This window comes from Urtica dioica, chromosome 8 (genome assembly GCF_054948205.1).
Source record: "Urtica dioica subsp. dioica isolate 48M chromosome 8, U.dioica_male_clone48M_v1_H2, whole genome shotgun sequence".
Classification (NCBI taxonomy): Eukaryota; Viridiplantae; Streptophyta; class Magnoliopsida; order Rosales; family Urticaceae; genus Urtica; species Urtica dioica.
Genome location: NC_142763.1, coordinates 5216655 through 5225505, shown reverse-complemented (window position 1 = coordinate 5225505; position 8851 = coordinate 5216655). Strand labels below are relative to the sequence as shown.

The following is an 8851-nucleotide window of genomic DNA, read 5'->3' as shown; positions in this document are numbered from 1 at the left end:
ATAGGCTCGTGACCGATCACTTAAACGGCGTGCGAAACGCCAAGTTCGAAGTCTTGACGAACGCATTCAAGACATGTCAAGATCCGGAGGACGCGTACAAGCTCGGATTGTGCGTGTTTGTCATTGGGTATCTCCTCGGAGTAGAACACAACCGAGTCATTAACGACAAGTATCTCTACATGGTTGAGGACTTGCCATTCTTCTATTCTCTGCCGTGGGGGAACATCACGTGGACAGAGACGTTCTCCGCCCTCTCTGTGGACATGAAACGCTACTGTCTAAAACAAAAGGACAAATCCGCCAACGAGAACATTCTTCAGAAGGAGGCAAAGTATTCCTTACCGGGGAATTTGCACGCCGTGCAATATTGGGCGTTCGAGGCTATTCCGGAGATTGGTCAGCAGTTCGGGAATAATATCGGTGTTCGAGTACCGAGGATGCTTTCGTGGTCAAGCGTTCGAGTGGTGACACGCAAGGACGTCGAGAAGGTTTTCCTTAAAAAAACGGTAATTTATAATTCATATCTTTTATACATAATTTATACACTTATCTAGATGTTAAGTATTTATATTTTTTTTTCCTCTTGTAGCTCGGTGTTCTTCAGATGTTGAGACCAAGGACCGGTGAGCGCGAGTTCTTTCAGCAACTAGAAACGCAACTCAGTCAATCGCTCTATCCGATTGAAGGCGAAAACGTGGTTGAGCCACGTAATATCGAGGAAGAGATTGATTTAGTACAATCAATCGCGAAAGAAGCCGACGGACTCAGAGAAGCGGAAAAGGACGAAGAGGAGAACTTGTGGAGTGATGAAGACGATGATGATGATCATGTTTCAGATACACCGCGAGAACCTCGTCAGGTAAATTTTATTTAGTAATTACTAGTTTTAGAGTAGTTATTAGTTTCAATCATGTGAAGTAGTTATTAGTTTCAATCATTTCAGCCCACACTTCGCGCACCTCTCAGTCGTCCCGATCATCCCGCTCGTCCCGATCTTCCCGGTCGTCCCGATCATCCGGCTCGTCCCGATCATCTCCCTATGTGGTCTTTGACGGAGGATATGTGGAATAATATGATCGAGACTCAGAATCAACTTCTAAAATCTCATAATGAACTTCGAAAATCTCAGAGTCAGTTGGTACGATCTCAGGCAACCGTCTTGAGGGCTCTAAGTACAAACGGTCGGAGGCTAGAGAGAATGAGGCGATCTCAGGTTAGTTTTTTTTATTTTTTAAATAAATTAGTCATTTCTATAAAAAAAAATTAGTTTCTTATTCAGTATTTTGTGTCATCAACTTACAGCTTGACATGTTCGAGAAGATAAACTACAAACATGTTCAACTCAAACTTAAACGTCAATTGTTCAACAAAATAAGTTTAAAAAAAAAAAAGATAATGATCAACTTAATGAAAATAAACAAGTTTTCACTCTCTCCATGTGCATGTCTTCCTATTATGTCCCATACCACCACATTTACCACATTTCCGATGGATAACAACTTTTTCTCCTTGAGATGGGTATCGATTGACTCTTCGCCTTCCTTGTTTACTTTTCTTCGGCCGACCGGCTTGTTTTCTTTCAACTGGTGCCAACACCTTCATGTTTTTTATGTCAGTGGATCTCAATCCATATCTCTTTCGAATAGAAAGGACTGCACAACGAATAAATATCCACACTCCTGTGTTGTGCGGATGCGATGGCATGCTCGCACGGGATTCCAAGTAGTTGTGGTAGTCCACAAGTGCATGTGTTATTCATCAAATGCACATCAAAGTCACCTCTCTCGTCTCTAACATTACATTCAAACATCCCGAGTCTGTAGGTATTCACGTATTGTGCTTTGCCGTTCAGATGTTCGAGATTATCTTGAAACTTCGGGGACAGTCTTGTATCACATTTTCTAGCAATTTCTTCTCGATTAAAAAACCATGTTTGAAGTGTGAATCTAATGAACTCAAGCAAAGTGGTGATGGGAAACGTTCTAGCATTCCTCGTCTTATTGTTGAAGCTTTCTGCATTATTGCTTGTCATTATATCATACCTATAGAAACAGTTACATATTAGCGACGTTCTGGTTAAAACACTTGTAATGATAAAGGGAAAAGTTTTAGTCTTACCGTTTTCCAGGAAAAAATGCTCTTGCCCACCGATCAAAACCGACTTACTCGAGATACTTAGCCATCTCGACATCTTTTCTCCTCAACTGCTGAAAATGAGCTTCGAAAGCCCGCTTATTGAAGGCATAAGCGGCATCATACAGTTCAATTCCACAATGATCAGTCTTGAATTTGTGTTGGACATTTAGTTTGAGATGATGGAAGCATGCTCCATGAGGGATACCGGGAAACACCACTTCGACGCCATGTATGATGCTAACATGTCGATCGGATATGAACACCAACTCTTCAACGTCTTCACCGATAGCTTCTCTCAACTTTCTCAAAAACCAAATCCACGAAGTGTGACACTCGCTATCTACTACCCCGAATGCAAGTGGATACAACTGAGAATTAGCATCCATCGCAATTGCGCATAGCAACTGTCCACCGTATTTTGTCTTAAAAAATGCACCGTCTAATGATATGACGGGTCGACAAGACTTGAACCCTCTACGACACGCCCCAATAGAAAAGAACGCGTATTTGAATCTATCGCCATCTTTCACAAACGCCGTAAGAGTCCCTGGATTCTTCTGCTCCAACATGTATAACCAAGATGGTAACTTCTGATAAGATTCTTCTGGCGTACCCCTTACGTAAGAAATTGCTTTCTCCCTTGTTCTCCACGCTTTCAAGTACGATATGCCAACACCCCATCTTGTCTTGACTTCCTCTCTTACGTTATGCGCTGAATATTCAGCCATAGAGCTAATGTTGTACTTATCTTTGAAGACGTGCCCAATAACCCAAGGTGCAGCTCCTCTATGACCTTCTGTTCGAACCACACGCGCGCAAGAATGTCTACTCTCATACGACGTTATCTGCCACATGTCAGACCACTGCACAACACCCCTCAGCTTCCAAGTGCACATCTCATTTTTGCATATGACATACCATCTCTTTTTCGAAGACGATTTCACTCTAAACTCAAAATTATTTTTTAGAGCAAAAACATGAATCTGTTGCTTCATCTGTTTCTTTGACTCAAACTCTTTCCCAAGGTATATATCTTCTGTGCTACCTATTGCATGTAATCAATGGTTATAAAATATATAACATAACATTTTCCATATATAAGTAGATATCATTGTCTTTATTACCTGTGGAAGAATGTGACAATAGAGTTGGACCTTCATTACGTTCTTCTTTGACAACATCAGTCGCTGTGAAGTCAGGGGCTTCCCATGAATAACGCACGAAATCCGTTTGTGAAACATCTTTACGAGGGTCACGTGACGGTTCACCTTGTTTTGATTGTTCACCGTGTCCTGATGGTACTGCAAAATGTTTAACAAAATCTTTATATTCTTCATGATTTACAAACTCTTCGAATTCTGTTTCTTTGTCACTGTTGAGTCCATCTTCTCCCTTGTCACTTTTATCTTCGTCAACTTTGTTATTTTGTTCTTCATCATCTTCTTCCTCGTTGTTGTGATAATTATCTCTATCATGCACGTATACTTCATCATCTCGATCGGTGATTATCAAATTCTTTCGTCTCTTGTTGAGTTCAACACGAGGCAACTCTTCATTGATAACATTTTTTCCTTTATCTACTTTATTTGCACTGAACGCTGTGATTTCTTTCGATATCAAAGTTACACAAAGTGCATATTTTCTACGACTTTTGCACTTCGTGTAATACTTAACATCAATATCGTCCTTCAACAAAGCAGGCTCAATCGGCATATTACCCGCTTCATATGGAACTTCTTACTTTAAGTCATACTTTGATCTGTCTATATCGACTCTATTGTACACCTTGTCGACTAACCCCGTGTATGTCGTCTCTTTCGAAACTTCAAGCGGAAATGTTCTTGCATTTTTGAACACGTATAAGTGTCCATTTCTCTCCCATGTGCCGTTAACCATCAACAAAACTGCAACAAATATAACATAAAATACATTAAATAAAAAAAAACAAAGCTTTTTTTATTTTTTCTACATACACTATTGGATCCGGCCAGATCCGGTCGGATCCGGTCAGATCCTGCCAGATCCGGTCGGATTCTGGCAGCTTGCCAGATCCGGTCGGATCCTGCCAGATCCGGTCGGATCCTGACCATGCCAGATCTGGTCGGATCTTGCCAGATTCGGTCGGATCCTGTCCGAATTTTAGCTTAAATTTCATCGGAAATCGTACTTAAATTTCATCCTAAATTATCGGATTTCATCGAAAATAACGTTAAATTCCCGGATATTTGACCTAAATCTACTAACTTCTTTTTTTCTACACAAACTATATCAACATAACTATAAAAAATGAATGAATGAGCATACTAACCCATTTCGACGGGATTGATTGAAGTGGATACTAAAAAATGATGAAACGAGAGGAAATGAGAGAGGATATGAGAGATGAAAAGAAGTATAGAATGAAGTGAAGATGGTTATATTACCTTGAAAAGGTATTTTTGTCCGAAATTAGTACAAAAGTCTAATTTTATATATTTATGAACTAGTGAGTCTAACTGAGATATTTTCATAACTTCGAGGTCTAGAAAATGAAATTTCTCAACTAAATGGACACGTATATGGTCGTTAAGTCGTTACATCATCTTTCTTTACACACCCCATGAAAGTCTGAAATAATCATCAGTTCATTAGCTTCGGGGGGAAAAAAAATCCACCATCAATGGAGTCAGTAATCCACTCAGCGACTCTCAAACCACCGCTCCACAAATTTATGTTCCCCAAAACCGCCGTCTCTCTATGCAGCCCCGCCGGAGCCACGCCGTTCAATATTCATCGCATCAGAAAGACGACGACGACCATCACCACCATCTGCGGGCTTAAGAGCTCTCGAAGAAGCAGCCAAATTACGAGCGCGACGAACAGGAACAAGATCTTGCTGTCCGAGGAATCTCCGCCGCCATTGTCGGAGGAGGGATTGGACGGAGACGGGGAAGCTCCGGGCGAGGGAAAGAAGAGCGCGAACAAAGACGGAGTTTTGAGTGCTGCGAAGAGACTTCCAAGGAAGATTTTATCTCTTCTTTCTAATCTTCCTCTGGCAATGGGAGAGTTGTTCTTCGGCGCTGCTCTCATGGCTCTCGGTTTGTCGTTTATCCTCTCACTCAACATTTCAATTTAGGTTTTGGAAGTTCTTAGCTAAGATTAGGTTAAGAAAGAGCACGTGCGTATTTCTTGCTTGGTACTGATTTTTCGAGCTTTTTCTTTTATTTCTTAATCTGTTCAAATTAGATAAAACATTATTGGGAAATTTTATAATGCTCTTCTTTTGGAGCTCGTTTGAACGCTTCAATTTCGGAATTTTAAGGATTTGGTCTGCTGAGAAAATGTACCAATTCTCTTCTTCAATATGGGAAATTCAAGAATTTGAGCTGAGAAATTGTACTGATTCTCTTCTTCAGATGGGGAAATTCAAGAATTTGAGGCGAGAGAATGTACTAATTCTCTTCTTCAATTTGGGAATTTGAAGGACTTGAGCTGAGAAAAATTACCAATTTACTTCTTTTATTGCTCATTTAAAAGCTTAACCTTTCGGGGTTTTTTTTTTTTTTTTTTTTTCATTAAATCTTATCAGAGAATGTGGGCTCAAATCAAAACTTTATCTTGAAACAGGAACTGGTGTTGAACAAGGAGAGGCGCCGAATTTCTACTTCAAAAAGTACTCGGAAGACAATCCGGCTTTCGGATTCTTCACGTGGAGATGGATTCTCCCGTTCGGGTTCGACCACATGTTCTCGTCCCCCATTTTCCTCGCCACTCTCGTCCTCCTCGGCGCTTCTCTCATGGCCTGCACTTACACCACCCAAACACCCCTCGTCAAAGTCGCTCGAAGGTCTCTCTCTCTCTCTCTCCTTTGAACTAGCAATCCATAACGGTAGATATATAATCGACGGTCCTTCATATAAAATCAGATGGAACTTTCAGCATTCTTCCGAGGTTATCCGTAAGCAGGAATTTTCCGAGACTTTGCCGAGAGCCTCCTTACGAGATTTAGGCGTCATTCTCATGGGATCCGGATACGAGGTTTTATTCAAATAGATTCTCGCCTTTTTTATTTACCAATCCCATTAATCGACCTGGATGATAAAATAGAAAGTCTATAAAACTATACAGGTATTTGTGAAGGGGCCGTGTTTGTACGCGTTCAAAGGACTTTCGGGTCGGCTTGCTCCGATCGGAGTGCACTTAGCGATGTTGCTCATAATGGCGGGTGGTACTCTGAGCGCCTCTGGGAGCTTCAAAGGCTCGGTGAACGTGCCTCAGGGACTCAATTTCGTCATGGGAGACGTGTTGGGCCCGACCGGATTTCTCTCCAGTCCTAACGACGCTTTCAACACCGAAGTCCACGTCAACAGATTCTACATGGATTACTTCCCCACTGGAGAGATTGGTAATAGATTTATGTTGTATACGAAAATTGCTTCAATAGGGTTAAGAAACAAGAGATTTCTTGGTAACCAAGCAAAGAAACACGGATCGAACTTAGTCCAAGAGAGAGTTAGAAAGAAGAAGATAAACAATTTAACGCGAGACTTATTCTTGTGTACGCTATTTATAACATCAGTGCACATAAGATAACTTGAATCCTAAGCTAATTACTGCTATCATCCAACAACTTAATCATAGATTCTCTTTGTCAATAACTAAATAAATAATTTGACTTTGATCTGTGTACCCTTTTTCTTTTTCATTCATGTACCAGGTTTCGCAGTTTTACACCGACCTTTCTCTGTTTGATCTCAACGGTAAGGAGGTACTAAGGAAAACGATCAGCGTGAACAACCCTCTAAGGTACGCTGGGATCACCATATACCAGACCGATTGGAGTATTTCGGCGCTACAGATAGTTAAGGATGATCAAGGACCGTTCAACTTGGCCGTAGCACCGCTCAAGATAAACGGAGACAAGAAGCTCTATGGGACCATTTTGCCCATCGGTGATCTCAACGCTCCTGATGTTAAGGGAATGTACGTTTACATGTTTCTCTCGCTGCTAGAAAAAAGTTAAGAAAAATACCAAGTTTTTTTAAGTAATCGTACTTGTTTTGTGCCACTCAGATCAATGCTTTTACGCGATCTACAATCAGTAGTGTTGTACGACCAGGACAGAAATTTCGTCGGGATTCGTTGACCAAATTCCAATCTTCCCATCGAGATTAATGGAAGTAAGATTGTTATCGAAGATGCTATAGGGAGTACCGGCCTCTACTTAAAGGTAAAAAAAATAAATAAAAAACTCGTTATTATTAATGTGATGTTACATGACTTATTGTGTTCACTTGAAACTTAAACATGGTTTTCTTTCTTTCTTCTGTTTTTTAGACTGACCCGGGTGTCCCGGTTGTATATGCCGGCTTTGGTGCTCTGATGCTTACCACTTGCACCAGCTATTTGTCTCACTCACAGGTGAATTTTCTGTCTCTGTATGAGCTTTTGGGGAGAAATAGTGGTTTCACTGACTTTTTTTTCTTTTCTTTTTGGGTGAACAAAAAAAAAGTTATGGGCTTTACAAGATGGAACATCGGTGGTTATAGGAGGAAAGACTAATCGAGCGAAAGGCGAATTTCCAAATGAGATGGATCGCTTGCTTGATATGTTGCCTGAGTTGGTTGATACGCCTTCCCAAGTGACTCGGTAGAGGTTCGATTCTGATCAGCGGATATCATAGCTTTTTATTTTATTTTATAATTTATTAAGAGATAATATTGCTAACGACAATGGACAGTTTGAGTTTGGTATATAATCCAGATTTGCCATATGCTTCTTCTCAGGATGTATAGAAAGGAATAAAGAATATTTGAAGCGCTAAGGCTAAGGCTTAAGTCATAGGAAATAGATCATGGAGGCGAAAATGATGTAAACAGCAACATCAGGTATCATAAATTATTTTTCCGATTTTCCAGAGCCTTGTTTTATTTTATTTTTCTAAGATACTGATCCTTTTTTGAACTATCGTATGGGTTGGTACACGAAATTTGTTGCTAACTTGAAATTTTTTATATTGTGCAAGTTAGTACTTACATAGTAATAACTTGAAAATAATCTGATGAGCTGAACTTGAACTTATTGATATTAAGTTGTTTATGTAGTAGTACGTCATAAATAATCTTATGCGTGGATGTTCAAAAGTAGACAAAATTCAACACAGCAAAATAGAATAAAAAAGGTGTGGTCATGTAATTACATGTTGGTCCTAATTTTGATCGCAGTTTGGAGACGAAGAGCAGAAGGTAAGGTGGGGCTGATTTCTTTGGTGGTGCATAAAATATATAGACAGTCTGGAGTCTAGACTCGAAAGAGAAAAAACTTTCCTAAAATATCTGATGATTTCAGCAGACATTTAGAGAATTCCACACAGCAAATGGCTTTAAATATAATTTTATTAATGTTTACGGTTCTTTTGTAATTTATTAAGCTTTCAGTGTTATTTCGTATTCATTTAGAGTGGCATACATGTAATTACAAAACATTGAAAGGGTTTATTCGTTCGGTTACTGTAGAATGAACATTAAAAATTGTCTACATTATATATATAGAGATAATATGAACATAAAAAAATCAATCAAAGATAACGCCAATATGTAACGCACTAACTTTTTAGCCTTACTGTTACGCTACATAAAAAATATCATGATAACGGCACCAAAGTTTTTATGTTAATAGTGTTATGAGTTTCAACACAAAACTAGTTGATAATGTGAAAAATGAATGATTTAAAAAA

General features: G+C 39.6%; 2 pseudogenes across 1 annotated transcript; one reads left to right on the top strand and one right to left on the bottom strand.

The window, feature by feature from the left end:
- Positions 1-1612: 1612 nt before the first annotated feature.
- Positions 1613-3294, bottom strand: LOC149387520 (uncharacterized; annotated as a pseudogene).
- A 1396-nt stretch (positions 3295-4690) lies between these two features.
- On the top strand, positions 4691-8003 carry LOC149387519 (cytochrome c biogenesis protein CCS1, chloroplastic-like; annotated as a pseudogene). Its single transcript, XR_016300963.1, has 9 exons — positions 4691-5213; positions 5743-5962; positions 6042-6153; positions 6244-6514; positions 6831-7098; positions 7189-7345; positions 7453-7536; positions 7628-7764; positions 7902-8003. The product of XR_016300963.1 is annotated as a cytochrome c biogenesis protein CCS1, chloroplastic-like (transcript).
- Positions 8004-8851: the final 848 nt, after the last annotated feature.